This window comes from Peromyscus californicus, unplaced genomic scaffold (genome assembly GCF_007827085.1).
Source record: "Peromyscus californicus insignis strain IS unplaced genomic scaffold, ASM782708v3 Scaffold_19__1_contigs__length_69161282, whole genome shotgun sequence".
In the NCBI taxonomy this organism is placed as follows: domain Eukaryota; kingdom Metazoa; phylum Chordata; class Mammalia; order Rodentia; family Cricetidae; genus Peromyscus; species Peromyscus californicus.
In genome coordinates, this window is record NW_026294491.1 from 21,192,821 (window position 1) to 21,219,928 (window position 27,108).

The window sequence follows — 27,108 nt, forward strand, 5'->3', positions numbered from 1 at the left end:
CAAAAAAGAACTGGCAAGTTGGATATTCACATGAAGAAAATTTTTATCTCTCATTATGTACAAAATGTGGTTAGTGATTTATATGGTCCTAAATATAACGTTGAAAAACAGGAGAATGCTAGAATTAAACAAAATGGGATATATTTGTAGTGTGGAATGGGCAAAGAGATTTCAATACCCCAAATCAGTGATGGACAAATTGGGCATGGTACAAGTTAGTAAATGTGTATTGTTATGTTTGGGTATGAGTTGTTCCCCCAGAGGCTCCTATGTTGATGAAACTGCTGCTGGGAATGCTATTTTGGGAGGCAATGGAAGCATTAGGAGGTGGGGCCACTCTGGAGGGAGTCCAGTGGGAGAGGAGATGGTATTGGCCTTGCATCCGTTCCTTTCTGGTGTCTGTTCTCTATGAAGTAAGGGGCCTCTACTGTCTGCTCTGAGTACCTTGATGCTCTGTTTCAAGATGGGTCTAGATTTACACCTCTAAAAATACTGAGAAAAAAATCCCTCCTTTCATTGTGTTACAAGGAAATGTCTGACCGGCACATGTTCATAAGCTACTTACACTAAATAAAATTTTCTTACAATATCATATGGCAGAATGGCCCCCAAAGAGTGAACACAGACTTGGCAAAAAAAAAAAAATATTTGCAATAAGCAATATATAAAGAGCTAGAAAATTAAAAAGGAAAATCGTTTAACCATTGAGGAATGGGATAGAATATAGCTAAAATTTAAGTCTGATAATTTGCAAAAAGGTATATGTATCAAAACCTGCTATATTCATGCATTGCTGTTTGGCATGTAAATGATAGACATCGTGTGGAGTAGTGTTTACTAGTGTCTCATAAAATTGTACACACAAGAGTTGTGTGTGTATGTGAGTGTGAATGTGTGTGACTGTGTGAATATGCATGTGTGCCTGGGTGCAGGGTTTCCTGTGTGTGTCTCTGTGTGTTGTGCCTGCCTGTGTGTGTGTATAGTGTTTCTACCTATGTGTGTGTACCTATAAATATGTGCCTGTGCATGTGGGTACCTATGTGTGTGAATGTATATGTATTTGTTTCTTTGTGTGTATGTGTATGTATGTATGTGTGTGCATGCCCCTGTTTGTATATGTCTCTTATATTGTACTTCTATGTATTTGTGTATGTGCATGTATGTATATTTGTGTACGTGTGCATCTTTGTAAGTATATGTGCCTGTGTGTTGTGTGCATGTGTATTTGTATGTGTGTGTCTGTGAATGAATTGCACATATGTGTGTTTTTGCATATGTGTATATGTGTGTTTATGTGTTTGCATATGTATATATGTGAGTATGTAAGCATGGGTGTATGTATATGTGTATATATTTTTGTGGATGTGTGCACATGTATATGTTTATGTGTATATATTTACATGTGTGTGCATTTGTTTGTGTGTATATGTGCATGCATGTGTGTATTTGGCCAAACTCATTATACATTCTATTTAAAATGCATATCTCACTGTAGGTAAATGTCATCTTAACTTTTAAGATGGGAAATTTAACTAGAAGTTTAATAGTGTTGAATATGACTTGCATTTAAAATATCTACAATATCTGCCCTTACAATTATCTGGAACTAAAGCTTATGGACAATACTGAAGACAGTTTAATAATACAATAATGGAATAATCCCCTTCGACACTAATTTTATTTTAATGCATCTTTTCTACTGATTAGTTTAAATAGTCTCTGTGTATGATAGTGGTTATTTATAATCAGTGCAGGTCTTTCATCTCTGAACCTGCAAAATTTGCACTGATTAATGTTCAAAGATATTTGGATGACTTTGGAGCAACTCTTGCCTATAAGGGATGACACTCAGTGATCAGTATGATTCCTGTCTCATAATCCATCACCTAGAGGTGTATGTTCCATGATGGAAAGCTGATTTACTGACATAGCTACTTCACTGCTTCTTACCATCAACTAATTGAACTTTCTAGATGAATAGAATGAAAAAATTTGAAGCACACACTAAGATCAATCTCATGAAACAATTATTTCTGAGTGGATAAGCTAAAATATCCCTTTCTACATTATTATGGCTATGTTTCCCCTGCAAACCACCATCTCATTTTCTTTGCACACCTCTGGTGTGCCTCTTATTTTTTTTGTCTTTGTTCCCTACATATTCATGGTGTAAACACACCCAGGTAGTAGTTAGAAGAACAGGCTTTGGAATGGAAGAGCCAAACCTCTTATGCAATATGTATGATGTTAATGAACTTAAATTTCGGAACCTAGTTTCCATAACACTTAAGAGGCAGGAAAATAGCACCACCCCACAGGGTTATTGTTAGGAGTAAAGGGAAATGCAGGCTAAGGAGAGGGCCAAGTAGCTTTTAAGTACATAATAAATATTAACACTAATAATGTTCTGAAGCTTCTGTTGGACTTTAGGTTCATACAAGTTACATCTGAAAAGTAAAAAAGACCCAACAGGATAGACTTCATACTGTGAATGTTAACATTACCTCAGATCCTTCATATGTGGAATAGATTACATAATCCTTTTGCTAGAGAAATTTAAAAACTTAAATGAAACTTAATGAAATAAGCAGCTGATGTTCATTGCCTGAGCTGTAACCATCACTTTTGGTAATCTCATTGATGATTCTCAACCACCCTCATAAATATCAGCCACATCTATGTACGTATGTACACGTATCTGTATACCAAGTCATTTTGAGTGCATACATATTTAGGAGAATGCTTGATGCTTTATTTTTCCAGGAAAGAGGACGTTGAAGAACTATACATGTGTGTATCTATAGATATTTATTATGGACATATTTGTACACATGAAATTTAATTTTCTGGGAATGAGTTAATAACTATGTTAAAATTGGGGATTCTAGAACACTACTAATTTGAAGTCTAGAGCATTAATAATTTGACAGAGACTGGGGATCTAGGTTTTGTCTCAACTTTTTAAAAGTTAACATATAACATTGCAAAATTTTTCAAGTATTTTTAACACAATAAAGTTATCTTTAGTGAGAAGTGTTGAAATGCATCTTTAAATAGAAGAATAATCCCAAGACTTTTAAAAAACTACACCCTGGATGAAACTTTTATACCTTTTAACCTGTTTGTTAAACTAAACCAATGTGCAACCCCAAAATCGTGGACCCCAAAGAAGACCAAAGTCTTGTATATTTCTCCATCTTATATCCCTTCTTTCACATTTAAAATAGGCGGAGAGTTATATAATCCTGGAAACACATTATAAAGAAATAGTTTAATAGATCACATTATTATAAAAAAGGCATTCTGATAGTCTCTCATCCTTAATTTTAACATATATTTCTACAAATATTTTTGGTTCCTTTGAGTGAGAAATAATGTTTAGATAACTAGATTAGAGAACCATGTTGTGACACACATGGTCAGCCTGCCCTTCATGTTCAGACTGTGGTACGCCTCAGCAGTGGCCTGAAGTGGGTGTAGACTCTGCAAGTAGGGCTCACTTCTCATTGCAGGGATGTCCCTCCCAAGAGTCAGGCTGTTACACCACACACCCACTAGGCTGATCTCACAGAGGGAAGTCCTGTTGAAAAACACCTAAATAATGTTAATACCTTTCATATTAGCAGACATTTGGACAGCATACTACAGTTTGAAAATTCCACTTAAATGCATTATTCATCTGACATTCACAGAGCCCTCTGAGAAAAAATAATAAAGATCTAATGTAAATTTTAAAGAGTGAGTTATTCTTTGAAAATTTCATACGTGTGTGCAATGGATTCAAGTCATATCCACCCCCCTACACACCTCTAACTCTTCCACTTCCAAATTCATGCCCTTTCTTTCTTTCTTTCTTTCTTTCTTTCTTTCTTTCTTTCTTTCTTTCTTTCTTTCTTTCTCTCTCTCCCTTTCTTTCTCTCTATCTTCCTTCCTTTCTTTTTTTTTTTTAAATAAGCCACTGAATCCAATTAGTGCTGCCCATATAAGCATGAGTACATGAGGACCAGCAATTCACTGAAGCATAAACCTACCAGGGTCCACATTCCTGGAAAAAAAAAAAGGACTCTGACTCTCTAGCATCCACCAACCACCCACAACTCTTCGGCTAGTGTTTAAAAGTCCTGAGCCCCTCAAAAAAGATGCTGGTATTTATGCTGGTTTGATCTTGAGCAGGTCTCATGGAGATTGCCAGAGCTGCTGTGGATGCATAATTTCAATTTTTCTGCATATCCAGACACCGGTTTAGACAATTTCCCATGATCTCTTGATCTTACAAACTTTCTACTTCTTCTGTGGAGTTCTTTGAGTTATTTACATCTAGATATGTATGTGCCAAATAACTCAACTATACTACTTTCAGATATATACCCAGAATAACTCTAAATAATTTCTTTGTAAATGTACCCCAAAATACTCCTCAGGAAACATTACACCTAAAAATGGTTATTTAGGGGATAGAGGAGACATGTATGCTTGTTGGTTAATAGAGCTCTCGCTTATGCAAAGGACCAGACTTTGGTCCCATAACTCACAACTGCCTTAAACGCTAGCTCCAGGGGCTCTGACACCTCCTGCTGACCTCCATAGGTATGGGCATGTAAATGCACGTGCTTACATACATACAAACACTTAAATATAAAAATTCAAATAAAATACTTTTTAAATATATGATATTATTTATTGGAAATTAAAGTTAATTGAGAACCACTGTCCTAAGTCAATGCCCTTCTCTCCCAGCTTTGTTTTACAATCTGCTCTGGGCCACCACATCTCTCTCCCTTTCATTTGCAGGCTTGTTTCTTTGTTTTCCCATAGTGCAGTGTACCCAGAGTGTTGGTGCTCAATAGCCAAACACTCCACCACAGAGCCACATCTCCAGCCTTGTTGTCAATACGACTGCAGCTATTATATATCTTATCTACAGAGATAACCAGCAACATGCAAGGAAATCTAACATAGACATGTAATAATATTACCTAGAAAAGAAAGGATTTTTCTTAATGGGACTTCCCAGGTTTTGAGCAATGAGATCATCACCTCTGATGTCTTACTTTAAAGTCTTACCTGTGATCATGGTGCAAAAGGCACAGACAAGGGTATACTTGCTATAGTGTGAAATGCTAAAATTCACTGAGTGTAACTGTTTTATAACTAATCTAATGCAGTATTTGTATAATCAAATACTTTCACCTGTGAATCCCTTTAACACAGATTTTCTACATAATTTAACCAGTGTTTTCACTGGAAGGATATATATTTATTATACTGCATGAGATTCTTGAAAAAATTTAGTAGAGAGAAACTTCTTTTAAAGTTCCCCCAAGTGAAACAAAGTTAGCAACAAATAGAGAGACCTTGAAAATATATATACATACACATTTATACATATAAATATATATTCATATTGAAAAATATGCGTACTTATGTAAATTTATATAAATATATACATATATATGTTCAAACAGAAACAAATTATTTTCTTTAAGGCTATTTTTATATACAAGATCATATTTTGTTCACTCATTTCAATTCAGTAAAATATATTTCTCTGGGGAATGCAAGCAATTATGGAAACTTAATTATAGTCATTTAATTTTTTTTTCTCTTTTGCAGTCATTAATTAGGTTTTCGCTTTCTTATTAAATATAGAGGCTTCTAAAATATATGTATTGTCTTGAAGGTTGTTTTCCTCACATTTGCATCCTCGGTTGTTTCTTAACCAATGAGCAACCATCAGTGACTCAGGTGCAACAGGTCCATTTACATAACAATAAAACGAATTCAATCATGTAAGTAATTATTTTTAGTTTTGAAAGTGTTCCAATTATTTCCTGGGAGTCTCACAAGCCATCTTTATTTTGCCAAACATGAACCATTATTGTCTTAATGAAGTGTCTACATATGTGTTGCGTCTGTGCTGGATTCATTGTGAGCCTGGTGATCATTCTGTCTCCCACAACTTTCTGAGGGACTGACGCTTTCTAACCCACAATAAGTGTATTCTAGATGAGAAGCCGACATAAGGGAAAGCCATTGTTCATGTATATGGGCATATATTCCGTGTGACTACACCAGGGAAATGTCTTCATAAAACAGGCATCAAGCATGCAAAACTATGAGTTTTTCTGAATGTGGAATCAAACTATTTCAAACTATAAACTTGCAAAACCACATAAAATAAAATTAATAATAACCTCTGACCTTACACAAATAGATTGTCCTATATTAAGTCTTTGATATTTTATGGCACAATCATTTGAAATTAATTGTCACCCAATGGGAATTGTAATTCTTGTGTATAAAAAATCTATGTACATGCAGAAAGCAAAAAGTTTTAAAAGTTAAATTTTTCTTTGTATCTACAAAAATGTCTACAATAAACATGAAATACATTAACAATATGCATATAACATACATATAATTATATATAATGAAACAAGCACATATACATTTAATAAGTATAAAAAAATGCTACCTGAGGCACAAATTTATACCTTCTGTGCAGCTGAATCTATGTGTGTGTGTGTGTGTGTGTGTGTGTGTGTGTGCGTGTGTGCGCGTGCGCGCGTGTACTTACCTGTATGTGAAATTCAATGATAGGTTTGGGAAATATTTTGATCATGTTTTACAATTTCTGGTTAATGTAATAATTTTACGCTAATGTGTAATTTTTCCTTTAAATGCAGTCAAGACTTATACCTGAAATGATATGTTAAACAGTTTCAGGGAGGCACGAGTCAGGCAATTACCAAGATGAACTGTTCTTTCTATAACTCTTCATGGATACATAATGCTGTATCAAGGTATAGACAGAAAATGTGCAGTTACAGATTTTTCTTTTCATGATGAAAAGTCAAATTTCCTAGAAGGTAAAAAGCATCAACTCTTTTCATTAAATAAGGAGATATAATATATTTAATCTGCTTATATGTAATCATTACTTTATGAGTGAACATTATACTCCTTTGTTTGGGTGTCTGATTTTCTGTGTCTGATAGACTCAAACTCTTTCAGATTTTACTGCACTTATAGATAACCCAATGACATGGAGTTCCTAGCATATTTCTTGAAGGTGACTTGCTTATGGAAAATGGCTGATTTGATACCCTTGAATTCACCTCTTATCGTATCTTTAGTCCTTTGATACTTATCATTTGTGTCTGTAGTTTAGTAATCTCAATCTCTGAACAACTGCTATTTTGAAAAGTCTTTTTCTTTCCAACTACACACTAAGACTCTGAGGGCAGAATATCAACCTGTCAATCTTTCATACTCACAAGCCTCACCAACACTGAGAATGTGTGACGTTGTTGACGTCCCTCCCTCAGCGGCAGGTCCTACATCATATGGAAAATTGGAGAGATGAAAGGAAGGAAGGAGGGAGGGAGGGAAAGAGGAAAACTGAATTTCCCACTTTGATGGTTTTAATGTGAAGTGTTCCCCATTGGCTTATGTGTTTGAACACGTAGCCCCCAGGGAGTGGCACTGTTTTGGAAGGTGGTAGAACCTTCAGGAGGTAAAATTTCAATGCAGTAGGTTGGTCATCAGAGTCTGGCATTGAGATTTTAAAACAAGTTCTGTTTCCTTTTTCCTCTGCTTCCCAGAAGCCAATGCAGTGTGACCAAACAGACTTGTGCCCCTGAAGTCCTGACTTCCCCTCCATGATGGACAGTACCACCCTGGAACCTTGAGCCAAAATATATCTTCCTGAAACTGCTTAATGTCAGACACTTGGACACAGCAACAAGAAAAGTACCTACTAAGTATGTACCTCCATCAGAAAACATGAAACGAGCCCATCACTCACAGCTTTCCCCTCTTCCACTGATCTTGTAATATGTGAGTCTTTGCTTTCCTCAGTCTTACCAGTCTCAAAGCAGCTGTCCATCAGGACACTGCATGTCTGGCCATGTCCCTTCAGTGGGATTCTCCTGCCAGGAGTCAAATCCCTTGTTTTCAAACCATGAGGTTTGCTTGATTTTTTTAAATGATCAGTTCAGGATTGCTGCAGGCTAAATGAGCTTCCCTTTTGAGTAGCTTTTGAATTATTGAATATATATATAATAAATATTTAGTTTATATATATATATATATATATATATATATATGAATATACAGATTCCATTTAATACATTCATTAAACTATCAAGTAATAACTGAACTATCACTCAAAATTATTCTTCCCCAAATGAAGATATGCCCCATTATAAAGAAACAGAGATAACTCCCTGATTTATCAGCCACAGTCAGATGTTTTATGTGCTAATGAAAACCATTGGTTCTTTGACTCAGAAAGTAATAATAAATACTGCTAATTTCTGAAACTAAGAAGCACTGAGTTGGTTTATTTATGTATTTGCCAATCTTCATACTTTTTCATACTCTGGGGAAGTAACTTCATTAAAAAATGGGGGGAAAGGCAGAATAAAAAACAAAAGGTTGTAACCCTGTTGTCACTAGCCTAGACAACTTTTAAAGTTCATTTTAAAGCATACTAGACATATTGAAGTATATACATTCACCCTATTTGGTGTTCTATTGCTCTGAAGATATGCTATGACTCAGTCAATTCTTATGAAAGAAAGTTTTTCATCAGGCCTTGCTTACAGTTTCAGAGGCTTAATCCATTATCATCATGACAGGGAGCATGGTGGAAAGCAGGTGTGGTGCTGGGGCAGTAGCTGAAAGCTGCATCCTGATCTGTAGGCTAAGAGAGAGACTCTGGGTTTGGCATGATCTTTTGAAACCTGAAAGCCACCCCTTGTGGCACACTTCCTGCAACAAAGCCACACCTCTGAATCCTTCTAATCCTTTCAAATAGTGGCACTCTCTGATGACTGTGCACTCAAATATATGAGCCCATGGGGGCCATTCTTACTCAAACCACCACAACATCCAAAATATTTTTTACTGGAAATGATCAAGTTACTTCTAGAAGTTGATCTTTAGATACATATCCAATTTGAGTGCTTTTCTTCTCACTCTTTAGAGGCAGCCTTTGTGATAAGAAAGGAAAGGCTATCCTAAATATTTGATGATTTTAATGATACATTTATGAATGCTATGTGGATTACCAAAATATCATGATGGAACAATTGACATTTAACTGAGATTAGCTCATGCCAGGCATTATTGACACCATATTATATTAATGAGCAAATGAGGAAAGGAGACATGTTTCTCCTCTGCTTTCAGTCACTTAGCATGCTCTAAGAGAAAGCTCACAGAAAAAGGACTTGGGTGGTAAAACTTAGCTATTACAGATGACTCCAGAAGTATGTCTGAAAGTATTAAATCTGGGCAACACTTGAAAAATCCATAAAGACATATTATAAGTTTTATTTTTTCTGATAGAAAACCTTTACAAATCTGTAAGCTTTTGAAAACCAGCTAAATTCACTAATAACTGTACTCTTTCATCGTTTAACACTGATGCCTTTATGTGCATAAGAGAAAGAGGCAGTTTCAGGTGGCCTGCGTTGACTTCAAGTTTGCTCTTTAGCCAAGACTGGGTTTGAACTCTGAATCCCCTGTCTCCACTTCAAGAGTGTGAGGATTATAGCCATGTCCAATCCTTCCTTCTTCTTTGCACCCTGCCCTATGTGTAGTGTGTGTGCATGCCTGTGTGTGTATGCATGTGCAAGTGCACGTGTGTGTGTGTGTGTGTGTGTGTGTGTGTGTGTGTGTCTGCCTAGACTAGAACTTCCTATGTAGATCAGGTTTTAACTAAATTGGCAGCACCCATGCTGCATCTGCCTCTAGAATACTGAGGTCCCAGGCATGCATTACCATTCCAAATTCTAATTCTTTCTCTTTCAGGCCTCCCAGAGTCATTATATATACTATTTGTGCCATGTACAACACAGTCGACATATACCCAAGTTATTCCCCTGTGACGTAGCCCTACCCTCAGTTGAGAATGGTTGAAGAACAACTGGCTGAAATCTAGAATCAGGCAATCAACCCAGGTCTCTCATCCCGGTCATATTATGGCTTATGGGCTAGATCATTCTCATGGAGAGGACAACAATATCCTATTAAAAGGATGTTTTTGTCACCTCTACCCAGAAGATGCTGTTAACACCATCCATTCAATTTACAAACATGAAAAAAAAAACCTCTAAATCTGTTGAATGTTCTTGAGGATGGAGGATAAGTTGGAACAGAAAGCTGATCTTTCCATGAGTCCTACCCTGATCTACAGAGCTGCCTCGCTGTCAGGACTTGCAGTGTGCCATCCCTTCTCATATGATGTCATATTTTACTGATTCAGCTTCTCACTGGACTTGGGAGCTGCCCAAGTATCCCTTGACTGAGGTCCTGAATAAAACTCCTTGAGAGAAATCAAGACAGCGAATTTTAGAATATGAGAGACTTAGGCTGCAGTGCATGTTCCGCTACTTTAAGATCTTAGATAATTAATACATCTCTGATTTCATATTTATTTTCTATTAAATGAGAGAAGAGATTACATTTCTTCTCAGATGATAATTAGCATGATTAAAATTAGGTAATATGGTTATAGGGCTATGGTTTTCATTCAACAAATATTCTCTTGATCTACTCTCAGACTCAGAACTGTGTTTAAAATTGTTTTCAGTAATACCTACTTGGCATCTGGTTTATGCAACAAATACATATGATTTCTGCAGTTTGGAATCAAGGGAACTGGATCTTGATCTATATATGTCATAGGTGTTGGCTGAATTAATTTCTCTAAAAAAAATAATAATCCACCTACAAAGTCCAGATGCTCCATTACAAGGATTTCTTACTATCCTGATTCTTGCACTTGTAACTCACCTGTGGAATTGGATGATGCTCACGCAACACCTTATTTTAAGCTAGATGTAGTTTTACAAAATAATTTGAACACTCTACTATCCATGTAGCATGAACCTTAACCAACCATCGTCAATGCGCACAGCTCTTTCTCATTTACATAGACTTATTCATATTAATTATTATGTCTGGTTCAAATGTTATTATCTCAATGTGTTAGTTGTCTTTTACAAGGACAAAATTTCCTGGGATAATAACTTAAAAGGATCAAAGTTTTCTTGAGGTTCCACATTTCGAAAGTTTATATGATTTAATCAGTTTCTCTTAGGTACATAGGTGAAGCAGCATATCATGAAAGTGTGCACCAGACAATAATGTTCATCTCAAATGGACAGAAAGCAATTTGGAAAAGAGAAAATTGCCAGTGTTCTACTACACATTTTAATGGCATATCCAGTAATACCATTTCCCCAGCTTGGATTTATCTCCTAAATATTCTACCTGTTCATTAACTCAACCACTTGTGAGCCAATCTCTCAAAATATGAATTTTGGAAAGACATCTTAAATCCATACCCTAACTACCTCGCTTTTATATACAGTATACAATCCTGTGTATGTTTGTTTGTGTGTGTGCCTGTGTGTGTATGTGTGTTTTGACTGTTAAAACTGCACCTTGCTGTTCCCTTTCTTAAATTTATGACAAAGTTTGCAATGCAATCATTATGTAATAGTACAGACAGGTTGGAGACAACTATCTGGCTACATGACCTATAGATAACCAAAGATTCCAGTAGATACATCAAATTACAGTCGTCGTTATATTTTGCTAAAATTGAGCATGCTAAGATACTTGTCTCTTAATTAGTTCACTAAATAATCAGATTTAATCATGAGTCTAATTATTATTCTAATTACCCAGTAGTATTTCAAAATACTGGCAATAGCTATGATAAAATTTGGAAATGTCTATAATTTTGACTATTGGAAATTATCAGTCTGCTAACACTAATGTAGCCAGAATTCATATATAAACACAAATAACTCAGATGTGAGTGAAAAAAATGAGTGATTTTAAAATATCCAAATTTAGGCTTTATTGGTATTTTCCATCATGTTCATGCCATGGTGACCACCTTTAAATTTTTTCTTACTTCCTAGAAGGCAGAACTCTGAGTTATTCACTAGTACCTCTGCCCCTAACCTTATGCATCATCTGGGATTCTTCAGGAATATAGGGAAATATTTGTTTTATTAAATGGCTTATGCAAAATGTATATACGCACTCTACCATCCATGTAGCATGTTTTATTAAATGGCTTATTTATATTTTGATTGAATATTCTTTAGACATTAGAGATGGTGATGCATATCACTATTTCAAATTCTAAAAACAAATGCTTCATATTCATTCTGCAACATTTTGGTGTTTCTTTAGGAAATACATGACTTATTAATAAGTATAAATAACACTGGGCCATAAGAGTGTATTTAAAAGTAATGGAAAAGTAATTTGAATTGTGTTTTTTCTTCTTATATTCCATGTAAAAATGTGAATATCAGGTTCATCAGTTAGCATACAATTTGTGTGGCTTAAAATTGACTACAATATCAACACTAACCAAAAAGTTTCTCAAACCCAAGGCCTACACTTGTGTTAGTAGTTATTTCAAGAGTTATAATTCAAAATTCATGTCTGTTTTCAAGGGCATCAATTTTACTTAGAAAAAGAGCAGAGAGAGCAAACAGACTCTGAATCCAAGATAAAAAGATGATTTATTGCTGTGGCTTCCCTCTCTGTAGACTTTCTGTTCCCCTGAATGACAGTGGGAGTATTTAATTCAGAATGAATTCCTTGATCGATAAGGATCATCTTTAAGAGTGTCAGTCTCGGCAGATGGAGCAGGGCTGTCCAGCATAATCTCATGAGTATCTTGCTGGACCACCTGTTAATTTTCCCTCTGACACTTGCCTCCAAGTTTCTTTGGGCTGAAAACGCACAGACACTCTCTTTCATACTTTTCCAGCTTACAGCTTTCCTGCAGATAGCTGGTCTATGCTACCCCCCAAAACTGTAATTTTTTGAAATATATTATTACAAAGTGAATCTTCGATGTGCCTGTTGATAAACTTTCCCATATAATAATTTATATAATAAAATACTGAATCTAATTTTTTCATGGTTTTAAATGAAACATTGCAACGTGTGTGTGTGTGTGTGTGTGTGTGTGTGTGTGTAGTACTTTTCTTCCATCTCTAGTATTTCTCATGACTGGGAATTTTCTGATCCTCCATGTCTGCCAAGATAGCTGTTGGCGGTTGACTCACTCCTTGGTATCTGATTTTCAAAATAGCAATATTATCGCACAGTGTCTTTTGCTGTTAGAGAGTTTTAACTGTAGTTGACATGGTCCAGTAGGTCAGTTTGGGTCCTTCGGCTTATGCAGTCCTATGAGTGGAGCTTTTTTCCTACCAGGCACAGGCTCGTCACTGTTTTATTGTTGCTGTTATTCTCAGAAAATAGCTTATCAAGTGAAATTTCATTTAAACGGATTTGTTTGTCAGGACCATTTTCTAACAATGAACATTCCACATTTCTTAGAATTTTAATTTTTTGTATCAATAAAGAGACAAATAAATTGCCAGTTTAGAATAAACTGTAAAAGATTAGAATATCAAATATCCTTTATGTGTATATATTCATATATATCTCATAGATATCTTTGTGATAGTGTAGTTTCGTTTTGTGGATAGACGGCTTTGTGTCATAAGCAAGTCATCATAAAGGGGAAAGCAAGATTTGAGTCTACACTTTGAGTTGAACAAATAGTCATTCTTGCATATCCACTTGCCAATATGATTTTTATTTCATGAAAGTTCATCAAAATGGGGTTTTCCAGGAATAGTTAAAAGGTTAAACACATTTCACAGTAAGCCTTCATATTAAATGCAGTATAGATTTAGTGAAACTATCATGAAGGACAAACCAATGCAATAAAAACTTCCATGTGTCCCAACCCATCAGTTTATTATGTGAATAACTTCATGCCTGTGCATGTATACAATGCCTACAATCACTGTCAACTCTGAAAGGTTTTTATATACACTTGTCACCTATACAAATTATAATTTTTTTCTATCTTATAGTTCTTTAGTTTTATTTTTTCAGCTAGATAGATTGTTTAATTTTGTTTACCGAGTCATTACAATTCCAACATTGAAAAATATGAAGCTCATCCAGTGTAGCTATTCTGGCAAGGATATCTTTTAAATCATAAAGTGTGTAGAATGTAACACTTATTGACAGATTGGTGAATACTAAAGTATGAGAAGGGACATGGAAGGAAACTGGGGGAAATACTTAGAATAATAATACTACTAATAATAATTTTTTCATTTTAAATCTTTTCTAAAGAATATACACCTTTGAAAAATAACAAACACCTATGAGATTCCTGATCACACAAAGAAATCTAGAACTGGTATAGAGAAAAATGTAAAATGTTTAGAAACTTTAGAGAAATTGTCCTAGAAAAAATATCTAAGTCTTACATATCCATACATATTTTACCCAAATAGTTAAATTATTCATTTAAATGTACTAACTATTCTCTCACAGGCTTATTCAGTAAGTTGGATAGAAGGAACTAAAATCTAGGGGCTTTAATATGCAGCTGAGCTATTACTGGTATATTCATTGGGGGTGGGAGGGTTGGGGCAGGGAGGAAAAGAGATGGGTGGAATCATTTTGGTTAAAATTTGGGGCCTGACTGGGGATATGGTGAAACAGTAGAATGAACAGTTATCTAACCAGTTGGTTTTATGCCAATATTTTGCCTTTTCAAAAAATTCCATTGGCACCATTAATGAGGGTTGAGAGACTGTTAAAAAATCCGTGAATGCTCAAACCTGCAGCCAAGGTCCTCCCTACCTGAGCTCATGGTGGCCCCCAACAGACAAAGCCAGCTTCCGAGTTACCAAAGCTACCATTTGAAGATGGAAACTGACTGAGGAGGGAAAGTTTTATTGGAGAGTGTATATGGGCAGACCATTCTGCTTCTAGAGGTGCTAATTCTTGAAATTGAGAAAAAGATCTTTTAGCAATTATGAAATTATAAATACCAGTCCAGTTTGTCCATCCAAGCCACTGGCTCAAGTACTGCAGGAGGGCCTGTATGGGAGATGGGAGCAGAGGGCCTGTGCTCTTAGGGTGGAAACTCTTGGAGCCTGTTTTTTTTTTTTGGTGTGTGTGCATGTGTGTATGTGTGTATGTGTGCATTTTATTTGTTTGTTTGCTTGTTTGTTTGTTTGTTTGTTTCAGTTTTGAGCCCTGAAACTGCTTGTGGAAGGTTCAGTTACTGACAGCACAAATCCCATTGAGTCAGTTCAAGGGCTGAATGACTTCACAAGCCCTGGTCTCAGGAGATTCACTTTCATATTGGGGTAGTGGTTCATTTGAGAATACAAATCATCAGATAAACTTTGTCCATAATACTGTCTTGAATCATGAAATCCATCAATTTTTAGTGTTGTCTAGACCTGCATCTAGAACTTCATTTTAAAATCTTTAAAGCATGTGCTAGATGTATGTGTGAAAATTTTGTTTAAATGTAAACTTCATACCATACTGTCAATTTTTGTCTTACTAAAACAATAGATTTATAAAAAAAAATGTGCAGCCTAGCATTAGATCGAAATTTTATAATCTGTAATGATAAATTCCAGAATGAATTAACTAAAGTCCAGTAAGTATTTCTCCATCAAGACTTTGGATTGAATAGAATGAAGAATTCTCTGACTTCTCCACAGTTACAAGTTCAGGTGAAACCACTGGCCTCAGAACAGACATGGCCTAAAGGACAAAACATGGAAACCATCATGTCCGCTTTACATTTGAAGGATTTCAGATGCAACTCGAACATGTTCCAACTATTTTAACCACTTCTTTTCCAAGGGGAAGTAGTCACTAGAGAACAAAATAGGTACTCCTTGTATTCTCCTGGGAAGTATACTGGAAACACAGAATAAGTATTTCATATCACACCTTTGGAAAAAAGCCTACAGATTAAAAGAATCAAACAAGCAAACAGATCCTGATTTAATGTCCCTCATACCAGCTTACCCAAAATGAGCATCTATTATTGACTTTTGCTTATAAAAATACTTAAATTTAAAAAATTAAAAGTGCTTAAGTGAACTCTTTATGATGAAGAACAAATAGAATTTGGGTAAGAGTAGTATCTAACCTTAGGATATAATTGAATATAAATTTTAGGGAACCAACATAATTGGAAAAAAGAAAATCAATTTAAATGTTTGCAACATAAATTCTAATTCCCTGCATTTTAGTTAAAAAGAACAAAAACAACAAATTGTTCTTTCTCTCACTCACAAACTTTGTAGCTTTTTGGTTTTCCTGTTTATGTCCCTAAATACAAATGACAGTGTTCTAACGACCTAGTGTGGACACATGTTCATAAGCATAAATGCATGTAATCTCTTCTGCCAACTGTGATTTTTAAATAGCTCTTGAATCTAATCTGCCCAATATTTTTTTTTTCTTTTTTTCAAGACAGGGTTTCTCTGTGTAGCTTTGCGCCTTTCCTGGAACTCACTTGGTAGACCAGGCTGGCCTCGAACTCACAGAGATCCACCTGCCTCTGCCTCCCGAGTGCTGGGATTAAAGGCGTGCGCCACCACCGCCCGGCAGCCCAATATTTTTTAAAGATTTACTTACTTTTATTTTATTTGTGTGTGTGTGTGTGTGTGTGTGTGTGTGTGTGTGTGTGTGTGTGTGTGTGTGTTTGTGTGTACATGTGTGGATATGCACACATGTGTGCAGATGCCTACAGCCACCAGCAGATGGCACTGGATCCCTTGGCACTGGACTTAACAGCTGTTCACCTTCTTTTCTTCTGAGGCCTTCAGAGAACTTGGTGAGGCTGGCACATAGTGGATAAAGTATGATCAAATGTTGATCCAGTCCACAAACACATTCATTCAGAATAACATTTAATGAAATGATAGTGTGCTCCTTGGCCTGGTTAGTTTAATGTGAGATATCATCTATGGCAACTTGTCATGACTTCAGATGCCCTGTGCCTCACCTGGAAGAAATCAAAGGATAAGTATTTATAGAACAAACACCTTTATGCTACCGATGAGAACAGCCATTTGTAGTTTGCTACTAAAACTCTGAATTTAGAATTCACAGCAATCTTTTATCCCATCAGTCATCAGTGGCACACAGCAACAGGTGATGAACCTCATGAAAACACCTGTCTGTTGCTCAAGGCAGATTTTAAATTGATTCAGTCTTCTAGATTTTTTTTTTTTACTGATAGTTATTTTGTATTTTTTCCCCTTTGTTTGCATAGCAAGTTTAAGTGAGAGAAAAGTTCTGGAAGGGTTTTCATTCTCCAAGAAAAACTAGAGATTTCAGTGTATGGCTATGGTCAGTTGACCCGTGAGACTCATTCTTTTCCTCATAAATCGACAATGACAATCATATTCCTTGATGCCATTGCTACATATATATGTATATATATATACATATATATATATGTGTGTGTGCTTGCACATATGTATTATATATGTATGCATTTTTCATCTATATATGTTTATATAGACTCATTCCATAATATATGTATGGTTCAGTGAGATTCTCAATGGTGGGTACTATAAACTTTATTATTTTCTGATAATGAAACTAAACCACATAAAAGTTTTTATAAATAAAATTTATAAAACACATGATTTGGATTATAGCCACAAAATCCTGGATGATATATATACATATATATATATGTATATGTATATATATATATATCACTATATATATATATAGTCTTAGAGAACAATAGTAAATTTATTTTATGATTTAAAATCATTACAAAATTCATCATAGAAATTAATTATTGTCAGACTGGAAAGATGGTTCAGCTGCTAAAGGCCAGGCTCACAAAAAGTAAGAAATCAATGATTGTCATATTTATTTTTAATAATGTCTTAAGCCCCCAAACCCACTCCACATAAAGGACCCAGCAAAAAGGCGTGGTCTTTGAGTGACACGTTTCCTCAGAGCCCCAAATGTTGCTAACATTTTTCTGTCTGCCTTGGAAGGCAACTGTACACCATAGTGAATAGTGCTGACATGTGTTTTGTTTCTAATACTACGTGGTTGTTGAGACTATCTCAGCCCTTCTCAATCACTCAAAACAAAGGTATTGACTGGATTCCCTCCCCCCCACACATTGATAGATTTTTGAACAATAAAGAGATGCAGTGCATGTCAGTATCTGATTTTAGATTTCTAGTTTGCTAGAAAATCCAGAAACTCGAAAGTTAATTCTGTGCTGAGTTTACAGGTTTACTTGATCTTCGGAGTTCAAAAAATGAGCTTTGGCAACATTTGACAATAATTTTTTGTTCTCCCACTCTAATTTCTGGAGTGTTCCATCTCCTTCTGGCTGATGCATTAATAACAAGTTGCTAAGCTGAATTTTTCTGGCACTGAGTGTCTTTCCTGAGCAATCACGTCTTCATTTTTTTTTTTCTGAAGAGGGGAAATGTACACTTTTCTTTCTGGACTAATTTTAGATTGTTTTATATCCAAAACATGGTGTTTTCCCTTGGAAAGAAATAACAGACTAACATGAAAGGTCAAGGAACTAAGCATTGGTTTCTGGCATGTTCTGCATCCTGGTGGGAAGAAATCAGCTGTTTTTGTTTTTTTATACTGAAGTGGGTCTCACCACACATTCAAGACATTCAGTTACCAAAGGTAGTAAGTGCCCCCTAGAAGTGAACTGAAGAAGCAGACACGCTGCTTTGGGCGTCGCATTCCACTTGCCCACCAGCTCTTTTATGAATCACTGTGTGGGTGTTCAGCCTCCCTCCTGATGTGAGGTTTCACACTGGAACAAGGAACTTCACAGCGTTAACCAGCTGATGCTCCCACAGTGCTGAGGTTCTCAGCCTGAGGGCTACCCTTTCAAACACACTGCCTGTTTATCCGGCTGCTAAGCTTTTAGCAGAACTACAGTCAGGATCATACTAAGTATCATTTGGAGCACTGGATTTTTATCTTATAGACTTTAGACCAAGCTGCTCTACTTTTATTCATGTACACTTCTTAAGTTTGATGTAAAACAAATTTCTGAGTTGTGCTGGTTTTTAGATTCTGACATGCCTGTATCACAACTACTGATAACTATGAACCACCTACTAGATACGATATTAACTCCAACATATAACTGTATTCCAATGTCTTTACTCATAGACTCATTATCTTATTGCACAAAGAAAAATAAGAATCTGAAAGATAGTGACTTGCCAGTGATATAATCAGAGTCTATAATTTATAAACGCAAGTTTCACAATCAGGTTGCCTTTGGTCAAAATCAGGTCTGGAAAGAAGGACTGATTTGAGGTTTTTTTTTTATCTCTTCTCACCTCAGTTTCCTAATTAGTAAAGAGACAGGAAAGTAATAATGTTTATTTCAATGGTGTGGGATGAAGTGCATTACTACGTCTAAGGAGCATATCTGAGTAGCAGATGTTTTAAAGTACCCAAGACATAGGAAGAAATATTATTATTACCTATGACATGAGATGGTGAAATTTCATTCTGACTGACAGAAACAAACACCACCAAGGGATTTATAGTGAGAACAACTTAGCTCTCATCACTCCCCATACATCACAAAAATGTATGTCAAAGTTTTATAGTTATAAGACTTAGTATACTCTTAATAATATATGATATGATAGATGTCATAATATGACATAATATGATTATGATAGATGTCAAAGAACTTTTAAGTTATATATCATTATTTAATTATTTATGATTACATTTAAATCTTCTCTTCACTGGGATACCATCTTACATCTGTCAGAATGGCTATGTTCGTAGCAGCGTTGTTCCTAATAGCCAGAATCTAGAAACAACCTAGATGTCCCCCAACTGAAGAATGGATTAAGAAAATGTGGTACATATACACAATTGAATACTACTAAGCAGAGAAAAACAATGGCATCATGAAATTTGCAGGCAAATGGATGGAACTGAAAAATATCATCCTGATTGAAGTAACCCAGACTCAGAAGGAGAAACATGGTATATACTCATTCATAAGTGGATACTAGATGTAAAGCAAAAGATAACCAGACTACAATCCAACAGCTCCAGAGAAGCTAGCTAACAGGGAAGACCCTAAGAGGGAACACATAGATAGCCCAGAGAAGGAGAAATAGATGAGATCTACATGAGCAAACTGGGGATGAGAACATGAGGAAATGGGAGGTTCATGTTGGAACAGGGACAAAGTGGGAGAGCAAGGAAAGAGATAACATGATATATGAAGATATCACGGGAATAGGAAGTAATGGGGTACTAGGGAAGTTCCCAGGAATCCACAAGGATGACCCCACCTTAGACTACGTGCAATAGTCAAGAGGGTGTCTGAACTGGTCTACTCTGGTAACCAGATTAGTGAATACCCTAACTGTCATCATAGAGCCTTCATCCAGTTACTGATGGAAGCAGATGCAGAGGTCCACGGCCAGGTGCCAGGCCAAGCTCTAGGCTGAACTCCAGGAATTCAATTGATGAGAGAGAGGAGGGATTCTACAAACAAGGGACATTGAGATCATGATGAGAAAACATACAGAGACGACCAGCCACACTAGTGGAAACCCATGAACTGTGGACCAATAGCTGTGAAGCCCTCATGGGACTGGACTGGGCCATCTGGATAGGCAAGACAGTTGTTTAGATAGAACTGTTTAAGGGGCCCCCAGACAGTGGGATCGGGATCTGCCCCTAGTGCATGAGTGGGCTTTTTGGAGCCCAGTGCCCAGGGTGTGACACCTGGCACAGCCTTGGTGCAGCGGGGAGGGGCTTGGACCTGCCTCAGCTGAATGTGCCAGGCTCTGCTAACTCCCTATGGGAGACCTTGAATTGGAAGAGGTGGGAATGGGGGATGGTTTACAGGGGAGGGCTGGGGGTGGGGAAAGGGAGGAGGGGAGAATTTGTATTTTTTATTTGTTTTTGTTTGTTTGTTTTGAGACAGGGTTTCTCTGTGTAGTTGTGGTGCCTGTCCTGGATCTTGCTCTGTAGACCAGGCTGGTCTCAAACTCACAGAGATATGCCTGGCTCTGTCTCCCGAGTGCTGGGATTGAAGGTGTGTGCCACCACCGCCCGGCTGGGATTTGTATTTTATTGAGTATTTTTGCATCAATGTTCATGAGAAAGAATGGTTTGTAATTCTCTCTTTGTTGCATCTTTGTGTGGATTGGGAATCAGAGTAACTGTTGCTTCATAAAAGGAGTTTAGTAACATTCCTTCTGTTTCTATTGTGTGGTACAATTTGAGGAGTATTGGTATTAGCTCTTATTTGAAAATCTGGTAGAATTCTGTGCTGAAACCACCTGGTCCAGGGCATTTTTTTTGGGGGGGGGCAGACTTTTAATGACTGTTTCTATTTCCTTAGTGTTTATTGGTCTATTTAAATTGTTTATCTGGTCATGATTTAACTTTGGTATGTGGTACCTATTTAGAAAATTGTCTATTTCCTTTAAATTTTGCAATTTTTTGGAGTACAGGTTTTTGAAGTATGACCTGATGATGCTCTGGATTTCCTTGTTGTCTGTTGTTATGTCTCCCTTTTCATTTCAGATTTTATTAATTTGGATGCTCTCTCTCTGCCTTTTGGTTTAGATAATGACTTATCTATCTTGTTGATTTTCTTAAAGAGAAAACTCTTTGTTTCATTGATTCTTTGTATTGTTCTCTTTGTTTCTATTTTATTGAATTCAGCACTCAATTTGATTATTTCCTGGCATCTATTCCTCCTGGGTGACTTTGCTTTTTTTTTTTTTTTTATTTGTTCTAGAGCTTTCAGGTGTGCTGTTAAGTCATTTGTGTGAGGTTTCTCCAACTTCTTTATGTGAGCATTTATTGCTATGAATTTTCCTCTTAACACTGCTTTCACAGTGTCCCATAAGTTTGTGTATGTAGTATATTTATTTTTCATTGAATTCTAGGAAATCTTTAATTTCTTTCTTTATTTCTTCCTTAACCCATTGGTGATTCAGTTGAGCATTATTCAGTTTCCATGAGATTGTAGGCTCTCTGTAATTTTTGTTGTTGTTGAAATCTAACTTTAAGCCATGGTAGTCCAATAGAATACAGGGGGCTATTCCAAAATTTTTTTGTATCTGCTGAGATTTGCTTTGTGACTGAGTATGTAGTTGATTTTAGAGAAGGTTACATGCTATGGGATATTCTGTATGCTGTGAATGTGTGTTGCTCTGATTGCTTTATAAATAAAACACTGATTGGCCAGTAGCCAGGTAGGAAGTATAGATGGGGCAAGCAGACTAAAGGAATTCTGGGAAGAGGAGGGCTGAGTCAGGAGTCCCCAGCCAGACACAGAGGAGGCAAGATGTGAAGGCAGAACTGAGAAAAATTAAGCCACATAATTAAACATAAATAAGAATTATGGGTTAATTTAACTATAGGGGTAGTCAGTAATAAGCCTGTGCTAATGGCTGAGCAGTTATAATTAATATAAGCCTCTGTGTGTTTACTTGGGGGATGTGAATGTGAGGGATTTGTCCTGGCTGCTGGCCAGCCAGGACACAGGAAAACTTCCAACTACAGTTCCATGGGGTGCTGAGAAGAAGGTATATTCTTTTGTGTTAGGGTGGAATGTTCTGTAGCTATTTATTAAGTCCATTTAAGTCATAACATCTGTTAGGTCCCTTATTTCTCTGTTAAATTTCCTTTCTGGCAGATCTGTCCAGTGGTGAGAGTGGGGTGATGAAGTCTCCTACTATTAGTGTGTGGGGTTTGATGTGTGATTTAAGCTTTAGTAATGTTTCTTTTACATGTGTGGGTGCCCTTGTGTTTGGGGCATAAATGTTCAGAATTGAAACTTTATTTTGGTGGATCTTTTCTGTGATGAGTACGTAATATCCTTCCTGATCTCTTTTGGTTGATTTTAGTTTGAAGTCTATTTTGTTAGATATTAGGATAGCTACACCAGCTTGCCTCTTAAGTACATTTGATTGGGAAGTCTTTTCCCAGCCTTTTACTCTAAGGTAGTGTCTGTCTTTGAAGTTGAGGTGTGTTTCTTGTATGGAGCAGAAGGATGGATCCTGATTTCATATCCATTCTATTAGCCTGTGTCTTTTTATAGGTGAATTGAGTCCATTGATATTAAGGGATGTTAATGACCAGTGATTGTTAATTACTGTTATCTTTTGGTGGTAGTTTGTGTATGTGTGCATGTGTTTCCCTTCTTTGGGATTTACTGCTGTGGGGTTATCTATTGCCTGTATTTTCATGGGTGTATCTGAATTCCTTAGGTTGGAATTTTCCTTCTAGTGCTTTCTGTAAGGCTGGATTTGTGGATAGGTATTATTTAAATCTGGTTTTGTCTTGGGATGTCTTGTTCACTCCATCTATGATGATTGAAAGTTTTGCTGGCTATAATAGACTAGGCTGGCATCCATGGTCTCTTAGTGTCTGCATTACATCTGTCCAGGTCCTTCTGGCTTTCAAAGTCTCCATTGAGAAGTCAGGTGTTATTCTGATGGCTGTGCCTTTATAAGTCACTTGGCCTTTTTCCTTTGCTGCTCTTAATATCCTTTATTTTGTATATTTAGTGGTTTAATTATTATGTGCTGAGGGGACTTTTTTGGGGAGGTCTAGTCTATTTGGTGTTCTATAAACTTCTTGTATCTTCGTAGGTATTTCCTTCTTTAAGTTAGGAAAGTTTTCTTCTATGATTTTGCTGAATTTGTTTTCTATGTCTTTGAGATGGTATTCTCCTTCTATTCCTGTAATTCTTAGGTTTTGCCTTTTCATGGTGTCCCAGATTTCCTGGACATTTTGTGCTTTCACTTTTTTGGCTTTGGTGTTTTCTTTGACTGACGAAACTATTTCCTCTATTGTATCCTCTACACCAGAGATTCTCTCTTCCATCTCTTATATTCTGTTGGTTATACTTACATCTGTGTTTCCTGTTCATTTACCCAGATTTTCTATTTCCAGCATTCTCTCTGTTTGTGTCTTCTTCATTGTTTTTCTTTCACTTTTCAGGTCTTGAACTGTTTCTTTCACATGTTTCATTGGTTTTCTTGGCTTTCTTTAAAGGATTTATTGATTTCTTCCAATGTTTTGTTTGTCTTTTCCTCAATTTCTTTATTGATTTCTTTCAGTTTTTTTGTTTGTCTTGTCCTCAATTTCTTTAAGTGAATTTTTCATTTCCTCTTTAAAGACCTCTAGTATCTTCATGAAGTTATTTTTAAGGTCACTTTCTTCTGCTTCTTCTACATTGTGTTGTTCAGGTCTTGCTGTTGTAGAAGGGCTAAGTTCTGATGATGCCATATTGCTCTTTCTGTTCTTATATGTGTTTTTGCAGTGGCGTCTACCCATCTCTTCCTTCAATAGGTGCAAGAGGTGCCTGTGTCTGAGCAAGCTACTTTTGGTCCCATCTGTGCTTTCTGTGTCTCAGTGGGCCCCTCTGGGTACAATCTTAGCTCTTGGTCTAATGGAGCTGGCAGATTCTGTATCTCAGGGAGCTGCTCTTGGTCTTATCAGGCCTCTTGGTCCAGTCAGAGCTATTGGATTCTGTGTCTTAGGAAGCCTATCTTGGTCCAATGAGAGCTGGCAGAGTCTGTGTCTCAGGAAGCCACTGGGGTTGCAGGGGGATGGGTATTGGGGTAGGGTATGCATCTTGTAGATTTCAGTGTCCAATGGGGGGGTTTGGTGGGGGAGCCTGCCCACAGGAGTTTTTCCTGCTAGCTAGCAACTGGGGCAGAGATGAGTGAGGGTTCCCAGAGACTGGTTGTGTCCCAGGGCCTAGGTCATAGAGGCAGGACTCTCTGGGACGGAGAAGAGTCCCTAAAATTACTTTTGAAATGATTTCCAGTGTTTTTCTATTCCTGATTACTGGCTTCTGGCCTTTTCTAGCTTTGAGAATGTCTTTATTCCATGTTTTCTGTGTAGAAATACCCTGTTTTGTTGTTGTTGTTGTTTAGCTCATTATGTAATTTGGTACAACTTTTTGTAGCTTTTGCTTTAATTTTCCTGGGACTTTAGGAGCAGGCTTTGCTCAATCTTTTATGTTTCTAACTCCACAAGGTTTAAAATTAGGGTTAAAGGCCATCTTTATCTTGATTTATATTTTGCATAAAAGCATTACAACTGTGTGTAAATGTTCTACCATTGTTTTCTCCTTTCTTTTTGTTTTTCTTTACCATCTAACAATTCCTGAGAGTCTTCATATGGGGTCAAAGATAGTAGAGTATGTTGGAGCCTCTGAAGGAAAAACTTGGTGTCCTTAGGGTCGGCAAGGAGTACTGGGTCTCTTGAGAAGGATAGTCACCATGACTTTGAGAAACACAAAATGACTTCCCTGGGGTAGGATAGACAGAGTAATGAGTACCTTGAGTGATCAGGTCATCAGCATGGTGGATTATGAGTTTGACAAAGGAAGCTTTAAAAATGCTAAGAAAATCATTTTCAAGGATTCTTAACACACACATACACACACACACATACTACATAAAATAATATATATGATAATTTTCACAATTTATTCATTCCACTATATGTGCACACACGCATATATTTTAAACATTATATTTTCACAACAAATAAGTACAATCATAACTAAATAAATAAATTGAAAAGGAGAATAACTGCACAGATATTTACAAACAAATGACAGTTGCTTTTGATGGGGCCATGATTTTGCAGAATGTTGCATCCTTCTTTCAAGTATAAACACTTTAGATGAGGTGATATCTTTGTTCTCAGGGGAAGATTTTTGTTCGTTTTGTTTTTGTTTTTAATCACAGATACCCTTCCTTACCCCCCAAAATGTCTTCAATTATTTTGGTTTTATTTTACATTAAACTATATTGTTTTTGTTCAAATATTTTAGTGTGTGTCTATGTGGTGTGTGTGAGTGTGTGTGTGTGTGTGTGTGTGTGTGTGTGTGTGTGTGTGTGTGTGTGTTCACATGCACAAGTGCTCATTTGTGTGAGTCCCCACAAGGTCAAAGAAGTTGTCTGTCAAACCCTCTTGAACTGGATGGGCCGTTGGAATCCCCCTGATGTGGGGTGCGGGAAATAGACTCTGGTCTTCTGCAGAGCAGCAAACATCTTTAAGTGCCGAGCCATCTCCCCTGCTCCAGAGCCAGCTCTCCAGCCCTTATACTACTGAAATAGTATTTCTTCATTGGTATATGAAGATGTTTGATAGTTACATTAAAGCAGGTTGATTTTTACATTATTACATAGAATAATTACTGGGAAATTTTAGGTACTTAGCAGTTAGTGAATCAAGACTTGTAGAGAATTTCAAATTTCGTTCAACTTCCTTTATCCTTTTAGTTTGCATGTATTAATAATACTTTCATAGAATAACTCTCATGGACTCTCATGTCAGGTTGTGATATATAGCAGATAATAAATTCAGTCATAATGTCTGAAAAAATGCAGAAGAGTTCTTAAATTGAGACTATTGACTCATAGGCGGCAGTGTATAATACTAAATCTTGACTGCTGTACATATTTCTATGGAGAGTCATCATGGTCCAAGTGCTTGTCATGGCATTTCTCACACTTAATGCAGGAAAATAAGATGAAGATCACTGGAGAATGATCTACTAATGTGCCCTTCAGCCTCTGTCAGACATGAGATGCTTGGCAAAAGCAAGATCCATTCTTTCTTAAGGGGATTTATTAATGTATGAACTCATTGTGTTGTGGCTGTCCATTAGTGTTTGCCTACAGTGAAAGTTCACAAACAGTGTCTCCCTGATGCCAAGGAGAGTTACCCTCTGGGTGGGGTGACCTCCATTCCTGTTCATAACATAGACAGGTTACATAGTATTTCTAAAAGGTTCTTTTAAGCTCACAGTGGATGATCTCCTTAATGTATATATATATATATATATATATATATATATATATATATATATATATAAATAAATTCATATATATATATGAATTTAAAACTTAGTAAAGCCCTGCTTTCTGTGGTAAGAAAATAATCTTCCCATTTCTACTTTTTACTCTATGGAGTAAAATTCAACTCTGCAAGCATATTATATACCCAATTTACTATATCTTATAATGAGAATAAAATAATCACAGTACTGCAATTCAATCTATGAGGTTACATTTTCTTTTCTTTCTTTCTTTTTCCCAATCATTATCCCTTGGAATGGGGATGATAAAATTCATGAAATACTGTGGGATGCCTTTCTGTGTACTGTGAATATATGCTGTTCCCAAAGGTTAATAA